Source organism: Ptychodera flava, chromosome 7 (genome assembly GCF_041260155.1).
Source record: "Ptychodera flava strain L36383 chromosome 7, AS_Pfla_20210202, whole genome shotgun sequence".
Classification (NCBI taxonomy): Eukaryota; Metazoa; Hemichordata; class Enteropneusta; family Ptychoderidae; genus Ptychodera; species Ptychodera flava.
This window is the reverse complement of record NC_091934.1, coordinates 10,805,437-10,811,436: the sequence shown is the minus strand read 5'-3', so window position 1 is coordinate 10,811,436 and position 6,000 is coordinate 10,805,437.

Here is a 6,000-nt window from a genome sequence, read left to right as displayed (position 1 = left end):
CCATCGTAACTAAGCCAGCGTATTAGTGACATTTTGATAGGTCGGCATATACATCTCACGGCATACGTATCTCACCCAGAAAACATTTTTTTTAATTTTTTGTCAATAAATAATAATACTATTTCTAAGCTAAATGGTGGTCTTTTCCCCTTTTTTCCATCGATAAATAATTGTGAGAATGAAAAATTTGGGGGCTTGAAAAAAACCTCTGTGAGGAACGTCCATTTCTGTGACGTCAAAAGTCTCGTTCGTGAGTGTAGAACGGCCACGCAATTGCAGAATGGCATATATCAAGTTCTGTCTGTAATTTGGAAAGTGACAATCACTCCTGCAATAGAATGTTGTTTGGAATGATTGATTTAGAGGGCAGCCAGTGATGAACAGTCTAGTGTTAATGTTGAAAATGATTCCCTCGGAAATATTGTGAGCGTAGATTTTGTGACTCAGTTCACTCAGCGTGAAATGTCTCCCTGATAGACTTTGCTTACTCTTACTAGCGTCAATAATCAGCCAACTTTCAATTGTAACCAAAACTGTAAGTTCACAGATACGGTTGGAAACTTCAAACTTCCGGGAGAGATTGCATAGTTTATATGCCGTGCTTTTGTATCGGTGACGTCATACGCAATATTCGCATAAATGACTTTCTTTTCTGCGCTATGCGGCAAGAAATATCGATAGCCAAGAAGGAATACAGCTTGAACGCACCGGGCGTCTGGTAATGGGACAAAGGAATATAGGCTTCGTATATTTCAATTATTGTAGACTTAGTCGAAACATTTGTTCCAATAGAACCGGTTATTTAATTGAGAGCAAGGACAATTTTTGATATTTTTGCTTCAAATTCGGTTTTTGTTTTTTTTTGTGTTTCAAAATAACGACTCTGACCCCGTCTCAAAGGAGCAAGGGTTACAACTTGCTATTCAATACTTTATATTGACAACTAACGTCAGTGCTGAAAAAAATATTTGCACAGTCTTGATGACACCAACCTAAGTTAGAATAAGATTCGTCAGTCAGCAAAACTATCAAAATAAAAATTACACCAAAATACAGTCAGAAAACGGTAAAAAGTGGTGGTTGTACTTTGAAAAATAATGTCGATAAAGCGGGTTGACGTAATGACATTTCCGTTCGTTTGGAAAGCTTCGTTGGATTTGATTGCAGCAGTGTGCGTTTTGGGTTGCAAAAAGTTTGCAGGGACTGGAATTTACTGCTGGTTTCGTGACAATTCTATATTTGTTTTCTTTTGTTCACACCGATGTCGATGAGGATTCTCATTGTAATCACCAGGATGTGACACTGCCTTCCCTCTGAAATTATCGGTCGCAACTTAAGATATCTATCATAACCGTAACTGTTCCCCGTCGTCGGCAATTGACCGGGGAGCCCCGTGTCACCTGTGAGGTCTCCATGGCGACAACGCTCACTTTACCAGGTTCTATGCTAATGTCCTTGAAATTCTAAATTTCCCAGCCGCGACTCAAATAGTTGGTTCAAATACTCTGCGTGAATGCCTTTACTAATTACCCAGCAACTTCGCTGATGATATTGAGACTTTGATCGGTAATTACCGAAGCACTTTGGTAATTCACCTAAAACTTGATACTTGATCTGGCTGCATGAGTGCTTCATGGGGGTACACAATGTGTATACAAAGTCACTGATAAGTATCATACTGGTGCCATAAACTAATTTGTGACCAGGGGTTGGCATTCCACTGAACAGCAAGCATTCCTCAGTAAAACCAACATATGTACATGTGTGCTGTTCGTCCGTGTTACATGTAAAACTAAACTACGGAGAGGAGAGGTTACGAGAGTATAATTTGTCGGTAGGGTTTGTTAAATTACTTTTCAGAGCAGAAAAACTATTACTAACATTAAATCAAGGGGACAGTGGAATTCCTGTTACAGTATTGTGAGGAAAATCCTACATTATCCAGTTTATTTACAATCCTATGACCTTCCGTCTCCGTCACCTAGAATAGTCCCACTCCGCGCATCCGCCATTGGTTTTCCTCCTCTAAAACCTGCAGTTTCATTCATTTGAAGCAATTTTCCTTTTATCTGTGAAGAGTTTTTACCGGTGACTATTACAACTTTCACTGCCAGTTGTTGTTTTCATAAGATGCAGACCATTTGATACTGAGTACACTGAGTTGCTTTTACGTGCTGGCAATGCAGATGCCACTTCACAGTTCACACTGTGCTGTTGATCGGTAAAGTACAAGACGTCTTTGTTTCACTTTTTTTTATTTCAAGATATGATTCATGTTAAAATTTTACCAAATGTCACTGATGGGATTGTGTTTTCAATATCATTTGATGCAGGGATATGAAATACTGTGTCAGTTTAGCTCGGACTCATTGCTGAGTTTTGCTGCCTTTTAGCAATGGTTGTCTATCAGCATAACTGTGATCGGGGAATGCCCGTTCATGGAATTGAGAGATTGAAAATCTTTTCTGTATTCTAGCTTCCTTTACAATTTCTTCATGTGTAAGTCGATTTAAGAAAGTGATTGAAAGTTTGAGTGGTGTTCAATAATTGTGCCTAAATCAGCACGAATAAGCGGAAAAAGTATTTGAGTAGGACTGTTCAATCAAACATGATGTCCATTGAAATTACAGAAATCTTTTTGGTGCAGTGGGCAGGTTTACTGCAATGCAAGTTGTATTTGTCCTGTGCCATATTCATCACTTTGTTCAGCAATTTTTTGTATGGGTATACTGTTGAAAACTTTGAGTGCAAACTCATTTCTCAAATAGGTTTATGCTATCACTGCATGCACTGTTGATGTCCGCATCTGTGTTTACACTTTGCCACCCATGGAGTTACTGCAGCCAGATCAAGTATCAACTTTGAGGTGAATTACCAAAGTGCTTTGGTAATTACTGATCAAAGTCTCAATATCATCAGCGAAGTTGCTGGGTAATTAGCAAGTTTGGTGTCCGGATAAGTCGTAAAACCACAGTACATACATACATACATACATACATACATACATACATACATACATACATACATACATACATACATAGGCCTACATACATACATACATACATACATACATACATACATACATACATACAATGTAACATATTGCATGTCAAGTCACCCACTTCTAGTAGGGGATATCCTCGAAATTGGAAAATGTAATTTATTCCTTTACTCGCAGATTGTAAGAAAATTGTACGTAAATAATAATAAACAAATACTTGCAAGTTACATGTGATTGCGTCCAGCGAATAACATCCGGTGTGGGTAGGTGAAGAAACTTCACTAATATCACACGCAGCTGTTCCGTCGAATGAATAGCTATTGTATTTGCTTTAAATTCCCCCATGTTTTCCTGAACAAAAGACATTTTTCTAATTACTACAAGTTATTGTATGACCCTCATATTTCAATATTCTCATGTCTGTCGTGTTTGTTAGCCACATAAGTCATATACCTGTGTTACAGAGTCAAAATATGGTAATAAATAAGTATGGTATTAAATTATAGTAATTTCCAGCTGAGCGAGACAAAAGAGAGGTCGAGAATCGGTATAAGGGTATACTATGACGTAATCATTCACGTAGACTGATTAGCATATGAGAAGCGACTACAAGAATCACCGTATATATAGCAAATTAAAACCAATTCAATATATATCAAATTGTCCTATACCTCCGGACCTCCCTATTCAATGAGGGGATTTTCAAGTAGTTTTATCCTGCCGTGTTTGCATTGTAAATCTTTCAACGGTGAGCGCATTTTGTCTTCTGCTGGAATGTAACAGAGGCTTGTCTGGCAAGATCATACACATATATATATATATATATGACTATACGATTCTGAGAAATATTATGAAACAAATATCTCGATTAATTTCCATTTTCTAATCCTGAGGTGTGAAGATTGAGCTATGTTTGTAACGAATTTCTTCTGTACATAGCACTGATGGATTGTGGTATTGGGATAGATATCACATAATAGAACATCTCTCTTATCATAAATTATTCTTCTGTCATCGCCTTTCACTTTCAGCGTGCCAAAAAGCGCCCTCTCCGACCACTCTGCGCATTTCACCGAGAGATTAGTGTAGCCTTGGCACTGAGAATTCCGAGGCAATGTTGCGGATAATATCCATATTTTCGAGAGAATAAAAGTTTTAAAATTTACACAAGTTATATTTCAAAGAAGGCATGGGTCAAAACTTACTCCATTTGTGCATTTGCATTTCACGTCAGGGCATGCGCAGTTTACCAAGGGTACCATGTGACAAAATAAAAGTTTATGGAAAGCGTCTATCATTAACATCTTTCTAACTCACCAAGGTGTTGTTAAAATTTCAATAACACTTCGTGATCTATAACAGTGGAACATCCGTGGAACATAGTCAGGACATTTTGCCATATGTATACACGAGGTCAAGAAAACCTTGTACTCTGTTCCAGTTAAAAATTTGAGAGGCACGTTGAAAATTTACCGACCATTCACATAAATAGTCTTATTCAGTGACATTAAAGTTCCCATCCCTAAGCTTGTTTTTACAACTAATAACAATTACGTTTCCTAATGTCCACTCGGAAATGTCGTTACATACAGAATCGAAAGATGTACCAAACGAGAAAGTTTTCCAAAAACGAGCACGTGTCTTTATCATATTCCAAAGTGAAGTTGTAGCACACCATTATACATTCGGCGTAACTTTAGAAAAGTCTGGAGAATCCGTACACAAGCCCTTGGGAAATATGTTAGGTCGGTCGGGAACTGTTCTTTTTTCAAGTTTTTATTTCCGTGTGACCAATAAAAGAACCCAGCAAAATTTGGTAAAATCGTACGTTAATTTTTGAAATAAAAAAAGTTAAGTGTCGGAGGGTTTTCAGCTCTGTTTAATGTTAGTTTTCGTGCAAATTTTCTGTAAGCTTACGTTGTAATTATCCAAACTTAACGTACAACATCTGCTAGTTAAAAGCGGGTTAAGACCAACAGTTCTCTGGAGTCACGCATGTGCTGTGGATCCTGCCCTGCATTTGCATTTGAAAAACATATTTCTAAGTTTTTGATTTAAAAGTTACATGATAATTTCCTGCTGTTCAGAAGTTACAATCCCCGATTTATCTACTATCTCTCAAAGGTATAAACAATATAATTATGCACAATAAATAACTATCGAAAATTTACGAAAAATGTGAAAATAATCTTATTTATACCTCAAAAGTGAGGGTACAAAAGAGAGGTCGAAGGTTGGTATTGGGGGGTTGCTATGACAGCGTCATTCACGAGGACATAAGCAATTTTAGCGACTACAAGAATCACCATATTTTTTTAACAAATTATTATCAATTATATGAACTTGTCCCATTACCTCCGGACCTCCCTATCACACAAATCAAAACTAACTTGGATATAAAGGTCCATTTCAATTTTAAAATCTTTGAACGATGACTATCCATATTGGGTCCATATCACTGAAAACTGCCTTGAACAATATTTCTGTAAATTGTTTTCATGCCTAGGGTGAAATAATTGAATAAATAAAATTCTAAAGAGGCTAAAAAGTCAGAAGCTGCTGAAGGGACGGTTTAATACCAAAATCTAGGCTCCATTTCAAGCAGTGTGGAATTTGAAATGGATAGTATGCAGGAATGCATCTTTATCATAAATTATCCTTTGCTCTCACTTACAATCTCATTTCATGATATGCGCCCTCTATGTTAACGACATCGACTTTAACTCTTCTTGATGTGTACACACATGTCGTTTATGCTTAGCAGTAACTTGTTTTCTATAACATCGCTACCTTACTATATCAAATGTGACTTCATTTGTCAAAAGAACCTTACGACGTAACAAAAACGCCAACACTTGCAGCGCCGTATACGTACCATGCTATACGCTGCAGGATACTCTAACAATGCCAATATCATGAATATGGTATTATGGGAATATTCCTTCCTGGATGAATAGATTACGTTGTCATGTGTAAAATCATCAAAACAATTAATAAAA